Genomic DNA, 23,046 nt, shown 5'->3' with positions numbered 1-23,046 from the left:
AGTGCCTTTTAGCACTAGCTGATGCTGAGAACCAGTGATACCTTGTAAAGAAGTTTTCTCAAAACTGGGTTTGTGCCGAGATGTGGAAAGTTCATTTTTCCCAGGGCCGCCCGTGAGGGGAGGAGCAAGTGGGGCAATTTGCCCCCCGTAGGGGCCCCCATGAGAATATAGTGTTGTATAGTATTGCAATTTTTTATGGAAGGGGCCCTGAAATTGCTTTGCCCCAGGCCCCTGAATCCTCTGGGTGGCCCTGCCTGTCTCATCTTTAGAATCATCAGTCTGCCCTCCTCTGACATTTCAGTAGGGGTGTGTTGCAGCCTCCTGGCACCCTTACGTCTTTCTTCAGTTCATCCCTCGTACATCTGGTTCAGCGATGACCTTCACACTTACCTCTTAACATGTACATTCCTTATTCACACACAAACCAGAATTAATTTACACTGAACATTTTGAACAGGAACATCAAATTGCAACGCAAAAGAAAACAATCATGGCATTCTTTTGCTTATTTTAAAATGCTAAACCTGCAACAAATTGGTGACCCTCAAAGGTCTGTTACTGCCTTGAACTCAGTCCAGACACAGATTCTGGGTGATGTATCTCTACCTATTGGCCCATTAGCCATTCCTTTCTGTTATTCAAAAAGGGTGGCTGGCAGGATGTGCTCAGATCATACACCAATACACTTAATGCAGGCTACATAATTATTCTTTATTCTTCATTCCAAATTATATAAAATACAAACATAAAATCCCACCACTACATTTGGGGGAAGAGTTTGGGGGAGTTCAGTTCCTGATTTGTATTTGACCTCTCTCCAGCACTTGTTTTGGTTTGGCCTTCCCCTTTCCATCCCTGTCTGAGGTTTCTGTCTCTGCCACAGCAGGTGATGCAATGGTACGTGAGAAAGATGAGCAGAATTCTCAGCAGGGAAATGTTGAGCAAGTGGATAAACACAGAGAATTATCGCAGAGATCGAAAAGGAATGTGTCCTGCAATCATGAGCCGGGAAACTCCTGTGAGATTCAGCACAGACCAGAAAGAGAGCAGGGAAACCATCCAGGGGAGAAAGTGGATAAATGTATTTCCTGTCGGGGAACTCAGACGGACCTCAACGAAACCACAACACAGCAGGAAATCCTCATGGGAAAGAGAAAAAATACATGCACTGAAGGTGGGAAGAATTTATTTGACTACTCAGTCCTTATAAAGCATCAGAGAATCCACACAGGGGAGAGGCCCTATGAATGCAGTGAGTGTGGGAAAAACTTCACTCACAGATCAGGCTTTTTTCGCCATCTGAGAATCCACAGAGGGGAGAGGCCCTATGAATGCAGTGAGTGTGGGAAAAGCTTCAATCGCAGCTCACACCTTATTAGGCATCAGATAATCCACACAAGAGAGAGGGCCTATAAATGCAATGATTGTGGGAAAAGCTTCACTAAGAGCTCAGCCCTTTCTGAACATCACAGAATCCACACAGGGGAGAGGCTCTATGAATGCAGTGAGTGCGGGAAAACCTTCAATCACAGCTCACACCTTATTAGGCATCGGAGAATCCACACAGGGGAGAGGCCCTATCAATGCAGTGAGTGTGGGAAAAGCTTCACTAGCAGCTCAACCCTCTCCGAACATCAGAGAATCCACACAGGGGAGAGGCCCTATCAATGCAGTGAGTGTGGGAAAACCTTCAGTCGCAGCTCAAACCTTTTTACCCATCAGAGAATCCACACAGGAGAGAGGCCCTATCAATGCAGTGAGTGTGGGAAAACCTTCTCTTGGCTCTCAACTCATGTTAGCCATCAGAGAATCTGCCAAGGAGATCAACACTATAAAAGCCTCTAGGGCTATCAATACTTTATTTTTCTTTAATAATTTTACTGATTCCCACACAGTAACTTTTGAAGCTGTTTGAACTGTTTGCAGCACCATTATCCCTCAGTTTGACCAGATGAGTGGCCCATTTTTGCCTTTTTACAGTTTGCCCTGTTTTGAGGTAGACCAGTTTGTCCTTTCTATCAACTCCATTGTCTCATGAGTAATTTGAGTGAGCCCTTTCCATAAGAAACAAGGGAGCATCACATTTATAGCATTCCTCCTATTGCAAAGTTATTGTTAGAGTCACCAGTGATTCAGATTGTATCATTGCCAGTTGTTCTCCCATTGCTCTGGGTTGTGCTGAAGAGCAGTTCTATTGGTAACTTTTCAAATTATATCTAAATGAAGAGGAGCAGGGGCAGGAAAAAAGTGTCATTTCAGCCTCTGTGACACCGGAAGGATACGGGGCGACTCAGAGATTCCCTCCTTCCCCATCACTGCAGAACGGTTACCTTTTGTCTGAGCCATGTATAGTTTACCTTCACATTCTATCCATCCACTTTTCAAAATGTCATGTGATGAAGCATTCTCCATTATCTGTACTTGGAGATGATGGTTTGACTTTAATCCTATATCAGAGTTGCTATGAGTGCAGATGTAAGTGTCAAAGACCTGGGAGGGGAATCCAAATGGATCCCAAACACAGTGTGATCATTGGGAGTTTAAATCCCAGGTTCCATCTATTGGTAAAGCCACTTCTTACAAGGTAGCTGGTTTGTCCCCCATTATGGGATGCTAGGATACTAAAAATGTTGTAAATAACATAACTGACTATTGAGACAGTGCTGAGTGAAGCAGGTTTGAATGGATCAGAGAAGAATGTGATGGGAGAATCTCTTGTCCTGATTCTGAATAATCAGATGTAACCTGCTCTGGAATTTCACTTAACACTTCCATTATCATGTATTCTGTCTTTCTGTGGTATGGGTTTCTATCTTTCCTGAAGGCTGTTTGGTCACCCAGTTGGATATTAGTTCAGTTTGATAGGATGTAGCTCAGATTTATTGGAGAATTTAAGACAAATGACCATTTTCTAAAGTCCTCATTTGTGATTTCAGCTTTGCTTTTCCCCCATCCCTCCCTGATGACATGGAGACAATTCAAGTGCAGTTCTGTCAACAGGAGAGAACTGTCCAATTTACTGGACATGCTAACAAAGACACAGCAGTGATTCTCCACTCAGAAATGGTTAACAACAGCAGAACCCCAACTATCTGAAGGAAGTTCATATGCTCGCATTGTAGTTCAGTTGTTGAAGTCAATATTGTCTCAGATGATCTGGGGATAGAACTCCACATTAGGTGATTTTGAACTAGGCAAAATGTCCATGTATTTGGTTCCCAAATGATATGTACCCCAGGCCCAACAAAAGATCTCTCCTGGCTAATCCTGCGTCAAGAAGGGAATGCTGCTCTTCTTGACGCAGATGTTGAGGAAATAGAAGTGGGCTTTTTGTTGAATTTATCCTTTGTAGGTGTTGAAAATGTGTACAAAATCAATGTTGGAAATCTAATAGCTGCAGAAAAATAGCTATTTTTGAATACAATCTCCAGCTCTGGTAACAAACAAAGATTATGATCCAGCCCTGTATCCAGTCCCTTGCCTGGAACTGTGCCACCAAATTAAAGAAAAGCTGAGCATGTTTCGGGAAGCCAGTGCTTACTAACACTGTTGAGATTTGGAGTGGTTTTGTAAAGGATTCTACTTCAGAGAAGTGTAAATTTACCCTAACCAAGGCCAAGGATTTGGAAAGAACTGGAGTGGAGAGAGCACACACTCAGTTCTTGGTTTCCACCCCAGTAAAGGAAGCTATGATGACCAATGGCCCAAGGAAAATTGTTTGTACAACTCCACTTACTAGTTCAGTGTCACTGGTTACAGTTCCAGAGTTCAGCCAAGGTTAGATTGAGAACAGTAACTAGGAGTCTGGACTCAAAAATCCAGAGGGCAGCTTAAAAATCATGAGATGTTTAAAAATGCTCCCTGTGGGGGTAATGTTATTACTTTCTTGGTTTTTCTGAGACTCTTGGACCATGTTTTCTGCCTGAACTTGAAGGCTAAAAATGGACTTTTAAAATAAACAAATGGAAGGGAAGATTTTGTATCCTCATTAGGCTCCTAGGCTTCATTGGGTTGGGCACTGCAGATACCCCATCCAAGAGTGGGTGCCCTAGTTGGGCCAAGCACTGCAGAGACCCTGACCAAGGGTGGGGGCCCTGATTCTGCCAGGTGTTATACAACTCAGAGTGAGAGAGAGAGTCCTTGCTGCCAACAGCTCACAGGTGAAATAGACAAAAGTGTGGGAGGGCTGTTCCCATTTTACAGATAGGGAAACTGAGGCCCAAAGATGTGCTGTAATTTGTCCATGTTTGCACAGAAAATAATGGGACCAAACTGGGAACTGAATCCAAATTTTCTGAATCACAGCCTGGCCTTTAACCATGAGCCAAGCATTGTTGATTGCATGGCAGAGGCCTCAATGGAAATTTTCAGAATCTCCATCATTGGAGGGTTTTAAGAAGGGGTTATACAAACACCTGTCAGGGATGGCCTAGGGATACTTGGTCCTGACTCTCGGGGTCCCTCCTGCCCCACCTTTCTATATGATTCAATGGATCATCCTATTTATAATGACCAAACTTTTCTCTCTGGAATTATCCATTAAATGTTTATTATCCCCCCTCTGTTGCCTGGGGTAGAATGGAAGAGGAGAAAAACCTGTCTCAACAGAGGATGCAAACGTCAGTTTGTTCTCTCTTCATGTTTTACAGAAGCTTAGAGAGAGGAAGACACATTACCTGCCTAAGGTGGTAGAGAGGACAGAGAGTTTATTTCATTTTGGGTTGTGAATATAAGTGGAAGAGTGGCTGTCACTACCACCCAATGTGGGGCTTTAATGCACGACCATGGGATTTAACGTGCTATGTGCTACCAACTGAGCTAGCCAGGTCTGAGTCTGTTCAGCTGCCCAGTCTCTATGTAGAAGGAGCCCTGAGGGTATTTATTTGCGAGCTGAGGTTCCCTTTCTGACATTCGCCTTTTTTCCTGATTATGTCTCCAGCGAGCAAACCGGAGCTGTCACAAGGCTGGTTAGATGCTGCTTTCTAGACCAGAGAGCTGGGGTTGATTTAGCATGCTGTCGCCATCAGCTGTCAGAGTAACCAGGGTGGGAGGGTGAAATTTAGGATTCTCCCACAAGGGAGAGGTGCTGTTAGACTCATCTAGTGGGAGAGTGTCTGAAAAAGCTTCTCAGCTCCCAGAGAGGGGGCAGACAAGCTGGTGCTACACACACATTTTCACAGGGAATCAGGCCCCCCTTGGGAAAAACTCAAAAAGAAGCCCAGGCCCAGGAGTGTCAGAGAAGGGAATCACCGTTTGCCTTAAGAGGTGGGTGAGGGAAACCTGCAGGTCCTTAGATCCCTCCAGCGCCTGATAGAACCATTTGTGGGGAAGGGCCAGGGAAGTGGAGGCGGACAAGGAGAAGGAAAAAGGGCTTGCAGCTGTTGTGCAATCACCATGCTCCCAGCAGAAGGGTCCGGGGAGTTCAGCACTTTGGCTGCTGGTTGAGGACACAGAACTCACAAGATGGCAAAGCTCAGAGTCCCGAGTCAGAATGTGATCAGCTGACACCCAGGGGGAGCAACACCCCTCCCTTGGTCTCTGTGCCAGAGCTCCTATCAGCTCAGTGTCCTTCCTGCAAGAGTCGGCTGCTGAGAGGGTTGCGATGGGTTAAATGAAGGCAGAGGACAATTGTTCCTCATGGGTTTTCTTTGTGTTGCTCTGTGATCCTGCTGGAGGAAGCTGAAGCATGATTTGAGTTTGTTTCAGTGGCTTGGATTGGGCTCAGGTTGTGACCCTGAGTATAGGGGTTCCTGCACTTTCTGCTCTTAGCCCCTCAGGGAGTGGATAATGGAGCTGCTTCAGAAATTGGACAGAAAGTAGCCTAAGGAAGTGTAGCATAAGTGAGAAGAAGAACAACATCATCACTCCTTGGTGGTCTAGTGGTTTGGATTTGGCATTTTCACAGCAATGGTCTGGGTTCAATTCCCAGTCAGGGAAAAGTGACTTCACATCAGAAAACCTTCAATTATTTTTCACTTCCAATTTAAACAAATCCATGTATTTTCCTGGTTCCCCATCTTCTACATGATGTTGGGAAGGGCTTTGGAGACCATATAAAAATCAAAGCTTCCCATTGACTAGTAACAGAATATGGGCATGTTTCCCGTGTGCACCTGGAAGTCCAGGCTGCATGCCCTTTTACACAAATAGACGTGCAAATTATTCCCCCCACCCTTGCTAGCTAGCCTAACCAACATTATAATAACAATAATAGACATTCAGGTTGACCCAAGATGAATTTTTTCCCAATTTTCTTGCTGAAACAAAACCAAAAAATCATTTTGGGTTAACCAAAATATTTCAGCAAATAAAATATTCAGCCAAAAATTTTCATCCCACTCTTTGGAAGTAACTATCCCGGAGAAACTGATCATTAGCCTCTTCCATTCCTGAGGTCTAGCTGCTGAAGTGTTCTAAGCATGGACAATGGGCCTTTCACCTGTTGCCCACTGGTTACTACCTTGCTCAGGTAGCTACTGATGAAAGGGAATGTGATTTAGTCGCAGACCTACTTCTATCTCTCTGCCCAACTAGGGATGTTTGTTTCAAATTGCTTGTAAAAATACAATAAATGCATTTTGTTGGTATCTAAACCTGAGATCAAGATAAAACATTGTGATTGTAAGTCAGTGAGAAAATCTCTGCTGAGTTCTACAGAAGGAAGGTTTTCTCATCAGGCTCTCACACAAGATAAAAGTTCTGAAGGTTCTTAGAGCTTCCAGACACAGAGCCCAGAGTTTTCAGCAGGTCTCGCACTCACCCCTAGAGCCAGAATTTCAGACGAACTCAGCTGCCATTTGGGCAACAAAAATGTTGGCCAGGTTTTCAGAAAGGCTGAACACACTGAGGGCTGAGCTATTTTGAAAACAAAAGGTGGTAGCAGTTTTTAACTCAATCATCAGAAATGCTGCAAGAGCTCCTCCAATTTGCCCATCTCACAAGGAGACAAAACACAGTCAAATCTCCCAACCAACAAAGCTCACATCTACTCCCCTTTTCCATGGATATTTGCCTGACAGCTCCTAGGACCCATTCAACAAGACAGGAAATCCAAATTCAGTAAAGTCAAGGGAAAGTTTTTCACTGCAGGTTTCACTGACTGGGAAGGGTCATACAGAAAAGTTTGGTCATTTAATGCAAGACTACTAGGCTCTCCCTTATTCCATTCCTGTCTCTGACATTTCCTTTTTCTCAGGCACAGGGAGTGACTTATGTCTGGATTCTCTCTGTCTCCCATCAGGTGTTGAGATAGTGAGTGAGAAAGAGGAGGAGAATCCCCAGCAGGAAGATGCTGAGCAAGTAGAACCACATGGGACGTTATCAGGAAGACCCAAAGGAAATGTTTCTGGGAGTTGTGCACTGCCAGTAAAAGCAAAAGCCTGTGAGACTCAGCAGAGGCCAGAGGAAAATTTTAGTAGGCTCTCAGACCTTATTACACACGAGAGACTCAACTTGGAAGAGACACGCTACACATGCCATGAGTGTGGGAAAAGCTTCAATGGGAGTTCAGACCTTTTCACACATCAGGGAATCCACAGAGGAGAGAGACCCTACATGTGCTCTGAGTGTGGGAAAAGCTTCAGTCGGAGCTCACACCTTACCTCACATCAGATAATCCACACAGGTGAGAAACCTTATGGATGCGCTGAGTGCGGGAAACGCTTCAGTTGGCGCTCACATCTTATCAGACATCAGAGAATCCACACAGGAGAGATGCCCTGCACATGCTCTGAGTGTGGGAAAAGCTTTAATTGGCACTCACAGCTTATCACACATTGTAGAATCCACACAGGAGAGACGCCCTACACGTGCTCTGAGTGCAGGAAACACTTCAGTCGGGGCTCAAGCCTTATCACACATTTGAGAATCCACACAGGAGAAATGCCCTACACATGTGCCGAGTGCGGGAAAAGCTTCAATCAGAACTCGCACCTTATCACACATCAGAGAATCCATACAGGAGAGACGCCCTACACATGCTCCGAGTGCGGGAAAAGCTTCAGTCAGAGCTCTAGCCTGAGCAGACATCAGAGAATCCACACAGGAGAGAGACCCTACACATGCTCTGAGTGTGGGAAAACCTTCATTGAGCGCTCAGACCTTGTCAGACATCGCAGAATCCACAGTGGAGAGAGACCCTACACGTGCTCTGCATTTGGGAAAAGCTTCAATCAGAGGTCATTCCTATTAGACATCAGAAACTCCAAATGGGAGAGAACTGTAAGAAATGCCTTGATTAGGGCTGGCCAAAGATTTGTTTTTTAAAAAAATCACATTTGCTAATTCCAATATAGTGATCTTTGCACCATCTTCACCGTGGTCTCTCAGCTCCCCCAGATGAGTTGCCTCTTTCTGCCTTTTGCAGCTCACCCTTCTTTGGGGTCAGTCCTGTGATCTTTTCTATCAACTCCTTTCCTTTTGACTCATAGGAGCGTGCCCCCCTCCAGCCAGGAATGTTCATCAGCTCCAGGTGGGGGAGAGAGGGTTGATTCCCAACAAGCAACACTGAGGCAAAAGCTACCTGTGCCTTCCATCCACTAGGGCTGCACATGGCGTTGGCTACTCAAGTTAGTGATCTTGGTGTAAAAAGACAGTTATAGTTGTAGAGTGGATGCAGCCCAGGGGCAGGGGTTGGCATTAGCTTTCCCCTTGACCTGACCTAAACTCCATCACTTTTCCTAGTCTAAACAAACCCTGAGCAGCACGGTTATACTGTTCCCCCATTTCACAGCAATTGTTAGTCATCGAGTTCCCCCTTTGGAAACAAATTGTTTCATTCCCAGTTGCTCTGATGTTGCTTCAGGTTGTGCTGGGGAGCAGATATTTTTCCTACCATTTTCCTCACTTAAAATATATTGAACTATAACGAAGAGCAGCAACAGGGCAGGGATAGGGGAAAATGTCATTTCACCCTCTGTAACAACAGAAGAAGATAGGGTAAGTCAGAGGGATTCCGTTATTCCCCATCACCATCCCAATCCCTCTGTTGTTCAATTCGTTAGGTCTGGGAAGAGGATTCCCTAGTAAATGACTTTTAACTAAGCACGATACCCCTGCATTGGGCTTCCAAAGCAGTTGTGGCCAGGCCCTGCAGGAGGTTGCTCCTGAAGAGATCTCCTTCCTAATCAGGTGCATGTTGCCTTTTATTTGGGAAATGCAATTCCTATCTAGGTAGAGATGGGAAAATGGAAGTGATGTTTCTGTTCAGCTCACCCCTGGGAGATGCTGCAAATATGCAGAAAATGAAATCCGTGTTGAATGTGACATAGCTGCAGAAAGAGACCTATTTTCCATAGATACCTGACATTTGGTGTTTTACAGGGATTCTAAACCGCACCTGAATTTAGTCCCTAATTTAAATCTGTGCCACCAGATTAAAGAAATGAAAGGGCATATTTGGGGGAGTTGTGCCTCACTATCGCTACTGATCTGTTGTGTGGTTGGTGAAGAATTCTACACCAGAGATGTGTAAAATTACTCCAAGTAAGGTCAAAGATTTGACAAGAACTCAGGTAGAAATTGCAGGTAGTGGTGGTTGATTTTCACCCCAGAGATGGAAGCTATGGTGACCTGTGGCCCAGGTAAACTATTTTTAGAACCCTGCTCCCTAGTTAAGTGACATTGGACACACTCCTAAAGGACGCCATGATTAAATTGGGCACAACTGTCTTTTACCATTTGGATCCAAAGTTTCATGAAGCACAGAAACAGCTGATTCCTTCAGAGTCATTCCATGCCTATGGGCCCCAATCTGGTTGTCTTGTCGGACAAGAAGCACTTCCGTGCTGGGCAAACGATGGTAGCCAATGAGGGAATGTATCAGATTCAAAGTTCAGATTGCAGGATACTTGAATGCTGAGTCCAGAGTCTCTGGTTTAGTCCAGGCCTGCACAACTCATAAAGCAGCGAGGGCAATATTGCTCCAAAGAAAACAGCTGAGGGTTGAAACCTCCCCGGTCCCATTAACACCCCCCTGTGCCGCTGAAATACCCCCCAAATGCCACGCAGCCCTCCCAAAACAACCCCCCCCAGCACCGCCTGCCCCATGGAAACAAACCCTCCTTCCCCAGCACTGCCCTGCCAAAACAGTGGTATTGCACCTTGGTAATATGTTATAGCAGGCCCCTAAGGTAGTGTAATTAAGGTAAAAGAAAAATGTCCTTTTGCTAGAAGTAGAATAAGATCTTCCCCCCACGTTGTAATCAGTTGCCCTGTTGAATGAATGAGGTGGGACTGAGGAAGGTGTAGAAGGTCAGCCACTGACTCACCACTCGCCTTCTCAGCCCCCCCACCCCCCGCTCACCTCCTCAGCCCCCCTCCACTGCCGCCGGCTCACCCGCCCCCCCACCACTGCCTTCCTGCTCGCCTCCTCAGCCCCCCACAGCTCACCTGCCTGCCCGCCCGCCGCCTCAGCCACCACCCCAGCAGCTCACCTGACCCCACTGCCTGCCTGCTCGCCTCCTCAGCCCCCACGGCTCACCTGCCTGCCTGCCCACCGCCTCAGCTCTCCTCCCCCACCGCCCGCTCACCTGGCCCCCACCAATGCCCTCCTGCTCGCCTCCTCAGACCCCACTCCCTGGCTCACCTGCTCCCCCGCTCACCTCAGCTCCCCCATCCCCGGCTCGCATATTCACCCCCTGCCACTGCCCTTCCGCTCTCCTCCTCAGCCTCCCACCCCCCTGGGCAGTGATGAGCTGCCAAAATCTTAATGACCGGTTCCCTCCTCACCCCACACCGGGGTCATGGGCCACCCCGCCCCGGGCCTCCTGCCTCATCCAACGCCCCGCGTTCCTTGACACACACCCCCAGGACCCCTACCCCATCCACCCTTCCCTGTCCCCTGACTGCCCCCTGTCACCCCATCCAACCCCTCCTCTCATTCCTGATGGCCCCCCTGGGACCCTTGCCCCATCCAACCACCCCTTCTCCCAGTCCCCTGACCGCCCCTGGAACCCCTGCCCCTGATGGTTCGTGTGGGAAGCCTGGGAGGGCTGAGAAGCAAATGGTGGCTCAGGCCCAGGGAGGCAGTGGGGAGGTGGGTGAGCTGGTGTGGGGAGCGGTTCCCCTGTGCGCCCCCCAGGTTACCTGCTGCAGTATGGGTGTCCCCCCTGCCCCATCTCACCTTGTCTCTGTCTCCACATTGCTGGACCTGAGCACAAAGCCGCCAAACCGCTTCTCTTCCCGCCAAGGCTTCCTTCGCGAACAGCTGATTTGCGGGAAGCAGGGGGGAGGGGGGAAAGTGGGACGGGGCATTCAGGGGGGAGGCGGAGCGGAGGTAAGCTGGGGCCAGCCGCCAGCTCACCTGCTCCCCAGCCACTGCCTGCCCACTCGCCTCCTCAGGCCCTTTACCCCGCCGCCGGCTCACCTGTCCCCCCGCCACTGCCCACCCGCTCACATCCTCCAACCCCCCCTTCCTCACCCGCTATAGTGTCATACAGGAGGCCTGTGATATGCAGGGGTTCAGATTAGATGCTCTAATGGTCTTTTCTGGCCATAAAGTCAACTAATTTCTGAAAAACTGAGTGCAGCATTGGGAGCAGCGTCTGATGTTTTCCTGTCTAGCCGGCTTGCTGCCTAGAACGAACGCTCCTTGAGTGGGGTGATCCACAGGGAGTAGCTCAAACCCCCAAAGTGCCTGGCCAGGGGCAGGATATTAGCACAGCAAGGGAGGGGTGTGGCAGTGACATCACAAAGGCCTTTTGCAGGACCTCAGACTATTGGTCAAAGGTGGTGGGGAGGTGGTGACCTCACAGAGAGATGCTGACATCAGCCAGGCAGGACAGGGGCGAGGGGCCAGGGAAACCTCAGAGACCCCTGTGGCTTTGCTTCAGCAAGTCTCCTTCTCCAGGTCTCTCTTTGAGGACTGAGGGAGTATTCGGGTTCACATATATGAGTGCCAGGAGGAACCTCTTTTGAGTTTTCTCCTTCCCTTTTCCTGATTTTACTAGAGACCAGCCGTCCCTGTTTAGAAGGTAAGAGCCTCCTCAAGGTTTGAAACCTGTTCAGTCTGATCCATCTGGTGACAAAGTCTAAGCATGGAAAACACTAGCTTAAGGAGACAGAATTTTATTCCGCACCTGGGATTTTGTCCCCTAGAATTACTGGAGACATTAGGGTTTGTCCTTTGTGTTTCACCTTTTCCACCATCCTTTCCTCCTTTCTCGTCTCTTGCTTCTTTTGTCCTTTCACCTGTTTCCCTCCCAACATCAAGAGCGGGGTGTGTGTGTGTGTTGCAGGGAAGTGCTCTGCAGCCCCCACTGTGGGAGGTCCACCCAAAAATGTGGGGCTGAAATAGTGCTCGGGCAGTGATCCCCACCAGTGACCTGGGCCATCCTTTGGGCTCCCTGGTGAGAACCCTCAGCCTCCCGTCCTCATTCTCTACCCTGATTGGCTGAGCAGGGGGTTATTGACAGGGAGGAGACTCAGGTGAGGAGACAGGCTGGGCTCAGGGAGGGGTGAGGAGGGGGCTGTGAGCACCCCGGGCCCAGGCCCTTGAGCAGTGCTATGGGGGCGGGTCCTCAGCTCAGGAGTCTGGCCTGAGCCACTGAACCCCACTGACACTAGATGCTGCCACTTTAATCCTTGGTGCTCCATTGGGTTGGGGGGTGGGAGGCACCTCCCAGGGAGTCCAGGACAGTGGTGGGGGGGTCTCTTTGCTATGGACTCCTGAAGGAGTTGGGGGTTGATGACACTGAGGCTACTTGGAATCAAATACATTTGAGATATGAGTACATAGCCCATATTCATAACTTCAAATACAAAAATGGTGCACACGTACAGCCAGCGTCATTATCACCAGCAAATCATAACCTTGTCCTAGACACCTCACACGCCAACCTTTGCACAGTATTTGCTGCACATATATAACACTGGTGGCAACAATGATCTCTACAGTCCCAGTTCATATTAATAACGTCACAGCAGGCTATAGAGACGTGGGAGGGAGGCGTCTTCCAGCCGGCGTGTCTCCTCCGTTTCTCCCTTGCCGCTTGAGCCGAGGTGGGAAGGGAGCGAAACGTGCCCGGCTGAAGGTTTTGCGCTCGGCCTTGAAGATTAAGCCTGACCCCCCAGCATGGCTAGGTCGGGGTTGTCCTGGGCTCTGTGGGGGGAGGGCTCAGCTGGGAGAAGGGGCAGACGAGGGGATTTTGTCTCTGATAGATAAGGGCTTTGTCAGCAGGAAGCTGTAGGTCACATGCTGGGGGTGACAGTGGGGTTTGAGCTGGGAGCAGCAGCAGCAGGGGAGCAACGTGTGTGTGTGTGGGGGGGGGGGGTTCACTTGGTAAAAATGAACCTGCCAAGCCGCTCCCTCTGCTGGAGCAAAAGCCTCTCATTTATCTCCTCAACTCCCCTCCATGAAAATCTCCACCCCTCCCCCGGCACTGAGAGACCCCCTCACTCCCATGGAGATTTGTAATTGTTCTAACTCTTCCTTGGCCTTGTCCAAATAATTTTTCCAGAAAAATGATCAAGGACATTTCAAATGAGACAAACAAACCAAATCAGAGAAACCCCCACCACACCCAGTTTGGGTCTGAATTTTTCTACTGAAATTTGGAGATAATAAAATTCATCCCTCTGTTGGCCAGAAACCAAAGCTAGACCTCCCCCGCTGTAGCTGTGACTTCTGCAACTGAACTACCAATGCGCTGACTCCTCTTGTGAGACATTTCTCTGCACGATACTGCTGCTAATCCAGTTACTGACTCCAGGAAACATTTTCCTTAGTGTAGTTCTGTGTGTCACTGGTTTCTCTAGCAAAGATAAGTCCCTGGCCCTGTGGTCCAGACAGCCTCATTACATCAAGCTTCAAGCTGAGAATTATTTCTCATTCCCGCTCTGTGGGAGGGGAGACTGTTAAACGCGCTCTCTGTGTGACTGCACATGGCTAAGCAAAGAGAACAAACCCCCAATCCCCCCTGTGCTTTGGGAGCCAGGTTTGCGGTGGGAATTCTGTAGTTCAGATGACTTCACGCCTGGGCATTGGGATTCTTTACCAGTTTCTCTGGCATTGGGGCATTTTTGTGCTCACAGCTGTGATGGCCGAGTGGTTAAGGCGTTGGAGTTGAAATCCAATAGGGTTCCCCTGCGCAGGTTCAAATCCTGCTCACAGCAAGGCCTGTGTTTTAGCCAGTCCCTCACCCGGGCAATACCTCTGTACAACCCCCTGAAACACTCTCAGTTCTCTCCCCACCCCAAGTAAATCCTGTTCTGCTCCTTTCCTAGAGATCCCTGGGACACCCCCTCACACTGTGTCCCTGAGGGGTCAGGCAAACTCTCAGCACCTGAAGCCTCTGCCACTCACCTGGTGCCCCATAGATCAGCCATAGCCCTGGTTCTGCTCCTCTCTCTAGAGTGCGAAAGGAGCCAAGTCAGCGACTCCATGGGAGCTACGGGGCTGCAGAACCAACAGAGGAAAAAATAGGTGCTCAGCGCCCACTGGCAGCCAGCTCCCCCCCCCCCCACTCACACTACAGGCCTTGCCGACAAGCTCCTCCTCTTCCCCTTCAGCACCTCCCACCTGCCAGTGATCAGCTGTTCAGTGGGGTGCAGGAGGTGCTGGGCAGGGAGGGGGAGGAGCAGAGACGGAAAGAGGTGGGGGAGGGAGAGGAATGGGACAGGGGTGGGGGCTTGGGGGAAGGGGTGGAGGAGGAAAGGGGGGATTTTTCCCGGGCACCACACCCCTCTAGGGCCGGCCCTGAAGGGAAGCACCGACTCTCACAGTGACAATAAAACTGACCAGCCTTGCGGGGGAGGCTGAGGGAGATCCGCACTCACCAGGTCTCTTCTCTCCCCCACGGTGAGCCAGACACTGCTCTCTCCTGGCTCTCACTCTAGCAGCTGGACGCCAAGGAGCCATTTCCCCACAGGAAGTGCATTGAGTGCCCCTGTGGTGCTGGGGGGCTGGCGCTGCTGCTGCCTGTGGGGCTGGCAGGGGGCTGATGTCTGCACAGACTCTCAGCTGCCAGGCCGGAGGGGGCACTTGGGACCTTACCAGACTGGCTCAGTGAAGACGGGGGGTTGACAGAGCAATACAGACGCTCTCCAGAGCACGGAGCAGCAGCCGCCCATGCAGCCAGGCAATGAGCATTTCCCATAGCCTGGAGCCGAGGGGGAGGCGGCAGCTGCTGTTCCAGCTCCTCGGGGACAGGCCCTGTCAGCCAACAGCCACTTCTTACTCCCCACAGCTAAGGGCGCCGGGTTCCTCCGGTGGGGGTGTGGAGCAGCCGTTCGTTTTCCTGTCCTTTTTCTGTGCAACTGCTGACAAGAACATCCCAGACAGAGAAGCAAGAGGCCAAAATACTTCAATGCAGGTGCCAAAGTAGCTCAGCTGGGCGAGTGTTAGACTGAAGATCAAAGGTCCTTGGTTCAATCCCAGGCTTTGGTGGGTCCTTTCATCCCTCTTTGTGCAGGGGTGGCTTGTTTTCTGGGAGCACAGCACTGCCTGCACCCAAGGTGAGTCCCTGAGCTTGGGCTCTGCAGTAGGAAAACATAGAATGGGCTTCTGCCCCTAGTTGGCCCACCTGACCTTTAAGAAGGAGAGTGGGGAGCTGTCTTTCCAAATATGTCAGGGAAAGAGTAAGGCAGGGCAGCCCTCAGGAATGGAGCAGCCTGGCTGGGTGTTTTTGTGCCTCAGGAATGGTGCCAGAGGGCTGCTGGGCAGTGACAGGCAGGGATTGGGGATGGAAGCTCCTCTGTGCAGCTGAGCAAGGGCAGTACCAGGGAAGGGGCATCTGTAAAAGTGACCCAGCAACACCTCTCCTCCTCTGGGCACCTAGAGCAGAGGCAGCTGGTGCTGACAGCTCCAAGGGAAGGCTTAAAAGCCACAGAGCAACTGAGGTCAGGGCTAGAGGAGGACAGGACCATGCCTATGTGTGGCCTTCAGACAGGCACAAAAACACCCAGCCAGGCTGCCCCCTGCCATGCCAAACACCCACTGAAGGTCACCAGCATGCGGGGCGGCTGCTGATGTTCTGTGGCCAACATCACAAGATGGTAGGAAAGCAGGGCCAGCCCCCATGGTGGGGCCTCTGACTGGTCCCACTCAAGGTGCTCACTTTTGCAGTGGGGCAGGAGATTTTACCCCAAGAGGCTTTTCCCCAGCTGGTGAGAAGCAGAGAAACACCCAGGCTCCAAAGACGCTGTGTAGCAAGTACCCTCCAGCACAGGGACAGGCGCACACGCTAGCCCAGTCAGCCGCCCATTTTCTTTGGCAAGTCAGGAAGGGCAAAGGCGAGACTGGAAGCACCTGGGGCTCATGCCCCAGCCTTTGTGACGCCCACCCCCCAACTCCTTCCCGGGGCTCTAGCTGAAGCCAGAGCATTGGCCTGAGCCGCCAAGAAGAGGTTCCAGCCCTGCAAGGAGCAGGACGTTCAGCACAACAGTAAAACTGCAGAAACACAACTACCAAGGGATTTAAACCCTCAATCTTCTGATCCACACTCAGATGCCTTATCCATTAGGCCACATGAGAAAAGCCCCTCCAAGCCCTTCTTTGGAAAAGGCCGACATTGTTCTTAGGTCATCTGCTGAGGGGGGCTGAGAATCTCTGGGCACAAGAAGTCGAGTTCCCAGCGACACGTGAGACTTAACTCTATGGGGCCAGGTGCAGGGCTTTGGCAGGGAGGCTCAGGCATGGGGGATTGGGGTGCAGCGGACGGACCGGCTGTCTAGGTGTGGAGATTTAGTCGCACTGAGGCACAGGAGGGAGGAGGAGGAGGAATCCTGCTGACAGGCAGTGGCTGTGCAGAAAAAGAGGAGGGGTTCCAGGGACATTTTTTGCCTCTTGTTTGCCGGCCTACTCACTCTTGTGGTGAACGGTGAAGCTGGCCTCAACAAGCCCACGTAGCTCAGTTGGTAGAGCATCAGGCTCTTAATCTGAGGGTCCAGGGTTCAAGCCCCTGTCTGGGTGCTCAGCTTTTAAGTTGCCTTGTGTGCCAGGAGCCAAATGATTCCTGGTGCTCTCCACCAGCCACATGCGGATTCCCAGAAGCTGTGGCCATTTCCTGGGAAGGTTCCTTTCCTCAGGAATCAGGAGAGAGGCCACATCCACAGGAGCAGGCCTAGAACACGCAGTCTCTGGCTGGCAGGAAGTGCTGTGGGGCCAGGTGCTGAGAAAGCCCAGAGGGGGAGCAGCAGAGATGAGGGGAAGAGAGACAGAGAAGCAATGAGAACAGAGCACAAGTGTACAGGGGGTTCAGGTCCGGCTACTGTGGGGAACTTCCCTGGTTTACACACATGTCATAGGTTTTTTCCCCACTTTGAACTTTAGCGTTCACAAGATGGGGACCTGCATGGACTCCTCTAAACTAAAATCCTAGTTTAGATCTGGTTCTCGCTGCCACCAGTCAAGTTTTAAGTGTCTGACACACTCCCTGTTCCCCCAAAACTTTCCCTGGGGAACACAGATCCCAACTTCCTTGGATCTTAACACAAAGGGAAATAATTCATTCCCCCCACCTTCTTCCCCCTCCCCTTGTCCTTGGGAGAGATACCTGGATTCATACTCCTTGAATCAAAACAAAGAGAGATTCACTTTTCCCCCTCCCCTTCCCCTGAAAATCCAAACAAGGGAAGAAATCACTCAGGTTCTAAAAGAAAAGATTTTATTAAAGAGAGAAAAAAAAGTACACTATCTCTGTATTACCAGGATGCAAAAATACAGGGTCTAACTTAGAAGCCTGGAGAGGCTTTCCCCACCTCCTCCTTCCTCAGAAGAATCAAAGTAACAGCAAACAGAAATAAAGATATTTCTCCAGCAACCACACAATTGCAAATGCAGAAATTAATTAGAAGATTAATTCGCCTTTCTAATACTCACTATACTGGATAGTAGGAAATACTCCAGGAGAGCTTGGAGACATGTCTGGCCTCTCTTAGATCCAAAGAGAGCACGGCAACTCAAACAAAGGGCACAGACAAAGCCTTCCCTCCACAGAGATTTGAAATTATCCTGTCCCTTGATTGGTCCTCTGGTCAGGTGTTCATCAGGTTACTGAGCTTGTTAACCCTTTACAGGTAAAAGAGACTTTAACCCTTAACTATCTGTTTATGACAACACGACCCTGGTGCAATTGGCCGGTGGAAGGATCTGAGTCCCCAGCCCCTTACCCAGAGGCTGCCTGACCCCAAGGACGCTCTTTCTACTCTCCTGTGTGGCAGAGACCTCGTAACCCCAACAAGGCTGGGCCCAGGAATCCTGGGGGGTTTGATGACCCCCAATCTTGTCATGATCACTTGAACGGGGGCTACAGTGTCCCCACTCTGGGCACTTCCCTGACCCACTCCTCATTGCATGTGCTTCAAGCAAACACCATTTACTACCCAGCAATCAATGTAAAACATAAGGAAAGATGGGAAAGGAAAACATGTCACCCTGTTCTGTGGCGCAGGGAGATCACAACCAGCGTCTCTGGAGGGTCAGGGCAGGTCACAGTCTCTCCCTCACATGTCCCAGGCCTCCTCCCCAGGCCCTGGCTGTGCTGCAGGGACACCACGGGCTGGACACTTGCTCTGGCAGTGGCCACACGCTCTAGGTGACAGGCCCCTTGTCCCCAGTGTCAGCCCCCATGTAGGGGATATGATCCCCCCACCCCCAAAAGTCTGGCCTGCAAGATCTCTTGACGGGTGGCATCTCCTGCACTGGGCCTTCTGCCCAGGGTCCCCCTCGCTCTCCCACGCTGCTCACTGCACCCACCTCCAGCCCCAGTGCTGCTGCGGCTCTGCCTCCAGCTCCTGGGCTGCTCCTCTGGCTCCGCTTGCTGCAGCTCTTCTCCCAGCACAGATCTGCTCCTGGGCAGCTTCTACGGCTCGTGCTGCTGCGGCTCGGCTCCCAGCACAGATCTGCTCTGGTTCTCCTGGCTGGTGCAGCTCTGCTCCTGGCTCTTCTCGGCTCCTGCTCTCCTTAGCTCTGCCCCACTCTGGCCCAGGCAGTTCCAGCTCCCACGGAGGATGGGACCCCCTGGCCTGGTGACTCTCTTATTACACTGCCTGGGCTGTCAGTCCGGCTAACATGGAGCTTTGGCCTCTCCCCATTGCCCTTGGGGACTGTCAGTCTCAGGGGCCTGATTTCCCATTGGCCCTTCCCCTTCTATTGGTGCTGGGAACTAGCCAACCGAACCCCCACTAACTTTTAGTATGGGGCCAACAGTCCCTTACACAAGCCAGCCCTGTGAGGGTCACCGATGTGCAGAGAAAGCAACACAAGCTGGTCCCATGGTGTAACGGGCAGCACTCAGGACTCTGAATCCTGCAATCTGAGTTCAAATCTCAGTAGGACCTTGTGTTGGCTTGTGGTAAAGCTCTGGAGCTCCCAGTGCTCAATTTCCCTGTGTCCAGCTCTGCAAGAGCAAATCTTTCCCCTCCTGCTGGGTGACTTGCCCACAGGAGCCAGGTCTTGGGTGGTGAATGGCCAAAATTGGTTGGGGCTCTAGAACTTGTTACCAGGTGGTTGGGATTCTTGCTGCTTCACATGAGGCCCAGAAGTTTGGCCATTGTGCTTGCAGCCACATGTTACCTCTTGTCCACCTGGCACTTGAAGGAAGGAGTGTCAGGGCTAGGCAGGAGGGAGGCAGAGTCCCAGGCTGGAGCCCAGCACCTCTCCTCCTCTGGGCACCTGGAGCAGAGGCGGCTGGTGCTGACAGCTACAAGGGAAGGCTTAAAAGCCACAGAGCAACCAAGGGCAGGGCAAGAGGAGGAGAGGACCATGCGTATGTGTGGCCAGCAGACGGCCACAAAGACACCCGGCCAGCCTGCTCCCTGGCATGGCAAACCCCCACTGAAGACGTGCTTAATCCACTTGCTGATCAGGAGGAAAACCTGTCAAAATCTGTGTGGGAGGAGAACCCGCTTGGCTCGGAAGGAGCGAGGAAAACGAGTGAGTGAAAAAAATAACCAGAGAGAGAGAGAGAGAGTGAAAAGAACGTGAAAGGCAGAGAAAGAAAGAAAGGGAGAGAAAAAAACATTAGAAAAAGAAGGAAAGAAAGGAAGAGCATGAAAGGTAGAGGGGAAAAACGAAAGCAAGAACATACAAGCTAGAGAAGGAAAGGAATGAAAAAGAACGAATGAACCACAAGCGCTAGTTGAAGCTGGAATGGGACAGTCAGAGAAAGGACAGACTGACCTGTTAAGTAAGGTTGCACCCCAGTTTCTCCATGTTGGGGGAACAGGCCCCACCATTTTCATCCTGGCCCTGCTTGGAGGGACCATCCATAGGTGCCTATTGGCACCCCCATACTCCGAGGAGGGGACAAGCCCCCCCCCATACCCTCCCCTTGGGACACGGGCTCTCCCCAATCATGACTCCCTTCCCGCACGCTCCTGGGAATGGGGGAAGGTGGGGGGAAGCCGTGTTCTGAGCAGCACCGTGGGTGTCTCTCTCTGGGGCGAAGGAAGAGGATATTTTTTGTACCAGAAGGAAAGAACAGGGGGTGGGGGCATTTGTGGAGCCAGGGCGCACACCAGAGAGAGGAACTGAACACAGCCCAGCATGAGCCCAGTGCCAGTTGGAGCCGAGACGCCCGCACCTGGAGGACCATCCCCAGAACCTACCTTGATGGTGCCGTCCATCGCCGCTCCCACACTGAGCTCCCCACCTAGACCTCCCTGGACGAGGTGAGGTGGTGCATTGGCAAACGGGGCGTTTTGAGCAGGGTTCTGTGTGTCTGTGTCTAATTTTGGGAAGTGAAGTCACAAACTGCTGAGGCTGGTTTCCTATTGGTGTGACCGATTTTTGCAAAGCTTCCCCCCCCCCCATCTTCTTTTGGCACTAGGGCTTTCTGCGCTGCCGTTGACAAGGCAGAATCAGGGCCCCCGTTGTGCCAGGGGCTGCACAAACACAGAGACAGTCCCTGCCCCAGCTGAGATCAGGCCCCGTTGGGCCAGGCGCTGCCCAGACACAGCAAGATACAGGCCATGCCCCAGAGAGTTTACAGGCTCCACACCCAAAAAGTGGGAGGGGAAACTGAGGCCCAGGGTCAAACAGCAGCACTGAGAATAAAACCCAGGAGTCCTGGCTCCTCCTGCTCTAACCACTAGACCCCACTCTGCTCCCAGAGTGGGGGACAGAACCCAGGAATCCTGGCTCCCCAAAAGGGTGGGAGTGGGGTCTAGTGGTTAGAGGAAAGGAAGATGGGTGTCAGGACTCCTAGGTTCCAGTCCCAGCACTGGGGTTAGAGTGGAGTCTTGCACGTTAGCACTGATGGGGCTGGGAGCCAGGACTCCTGGGTTCTTTCCATCCCCCCGAAACCACCTTGCACAGCAGGAGGGGGCTGGGCAGGAAGTGATGATGGGGTGAAAACTACCAAGAAATGCAAATCCTCGAAGGAGCCTGTGCCAGGAACCGGGTGGTGCAGAAACCATGGCCTCATCCCCACCTCTAACCCCCCCTTGGCTGGCACTGGATCATGCCCCCTGTGCCCCCCCCAATCCACCCCCTGTGGGCCCTGGGGGGGCAGGGAAAAGCCATGGTGCTGGGCCCCCCATCCAATTGAAGTATTCAGTGTCGCAGTGACCCAAGGTGTGTGCACAGAGTGGGGATGGAGTGTGTGTGTGTGTGTGGGTGGATGGATGAATGGATTGATTTTTGCATGTGTTTGTGCATGTGTGGTTTTCTGTAAGGGTTTTGTGTGTGTGGGGGGGTGTTATTACAGCTGTGGGGGTTGTGTTTGTGGCTGTGTAAGTGTGTGTGTTCATGTGGCTGGATTTGTGCATGTGTTTGCATCTGTTAGCAGTTGTGTTGATGTTGGCTGGATTTGTGCATGTGTTTGTGTATATTAGCAAGTGTGTGTGTGTGTGGTTGGATTCATGGATGTGTTTGTGTATGTTTGCAATTGTGTGTGTGTGTGTGTGTGTGTGTGCTCTGCTGCCCTCTTTCGGCGCAACAATCGTTTCTCTGTATGTCACAGCCCCCATACCGTCGATCCCAGTGGTGATTTCCCCATCTTACAAGGGCTGGCTGCCCTGACCCTTCTCCCCTCTGCGGAGTGTGGCGGGGGCTGCAGCTCACCCCCTGTGGGGCAGGAGTGCCAAGGTGCAGGGCACTGGGCTCTGATGCACCTGGAGAGCAGCTCAGGTGAGGCAGGGCAGGGCGTGTGGTGTCCGTTCTGGGTTGCCTGGTGCTGGGCCGTTGCACAATCCCCAGCCACACCGCACAGTGCACCCCGAGAGGGGACAGGGGGCCAAGCAGACGATCCGGCACAAGGGGGAGAGGATGTGTGGTTGGGGGAGGAAAAGCCTTGGGCTGCACTGGGGGAGCGCAGAGCAGGGGTGACACCCCAGAAACCTGCAGCAAAGGGATGGACAGGTGGGGTGGGTGGATAGAAGAGGCAGCGGGACTAAAATCTAAAAGGGGAGTGTGGAGTCTAGTGGTCAGAATGGGGGGAGGGGGGTTGGTGGTCAGAATTCCTGGGTTCTATCTCCAGCCCTGGGAAGGGAGTGGGGTCCAGTGGTTAGGGTGTGTGTCGGGGGGGAGCCAGGACTCCTGGGTTCTCTCCCTGGCTCTGACTCTCTCTTGTACAATCCCTTGGCAGGTACCCAACTCGCCAGCTTGTGGGAGCGAGGGGCTTGGGCCGGGTTGCGACATGGCCCAGAGTCCTGTGCTGCCCCTTTGTTACCCAACCCGGGGCAGGGTGGGGGATGGCCTGGGAGACCCACTAAGAAAGGTGCTTCTGGTGGGTTTGTGTGTGGGTCACGCTGCCCCCTGCTGGATAGACCCCACTAGGTCAGAACCAGTCTCAGCCCGGGTCAGACCCTGGGAGCCCAGCCCCCTCTGTCGCCATGGCCATGTCTATTGGTCTCCTGGAAAGGTCCATTCTCCTTGGTAACTGTCCAGTGGCAGTGAGTTCCACAGGCCTCAGCACACGCTGTGTGGGGCAGGAGGTCCTTGTGTTAGGAGTAGTGGGAGTGAACTGTGTGCGGTTGTGTCTCTGAGCACAATTGCGAATATTCTGGTGTGTGTGTGTGTGATTGTGAGTGTGGCTGTGGGTGTGATTGTTTCTCTCTTTGGAGGTTGGGCTAGCATGCCCCTCTGGGTGTGTTGTGTGTGAGTGT

The 23,046-nt window shown here is 51.4% G+C and overlaps 2 non-coding genes across 2 annotated transcripts; both read left to right on the top strand.

Annotated features, from left to right (window-relative positions):
- The first annotated feature begins 14,030 nt into the window (after window positions 1–14,030).
- On the top strand, window positions 14,031–14,112 carry TRNAS-UGA. The gene has a single exon. It is a non-coding gene; the product is annotated as a tRNA-Ser (tRNA).
- A 2,724-nt stretch (window positions 14,113–16,836) lies between these two features.
- On the top strand, window positions 16,837–16,909 carry TRNAK-CUU. The gene has a single exon. It is a non-coding gene; the product is annotated as a tRNA-Lys (tRNA).
- The last annotated feature ends 6,137 nt before the right edge of the window (window positions 16,910–23,046 follow it).

The sequence above is a fragment of the Mauremys reevesii genome, linkage group 12 (assembly GCF_016161935.1).
Source record: "Mauremys reevesii isolate NIE-2019 linkage group 12, ASM1616193v1, whole genome shotgun sequence".
Taxonomy (NCBI): Eukaryota; Metazoa; Chordata; order Testudines; family Geoemydidae; genus Mauremys; species Mauremys reevesii.
The sequence above is the reverse complement of the archived record's forward strand: the minus strand, read 5'-3'. Positions and strand labels throughout refer to the sequence as shown.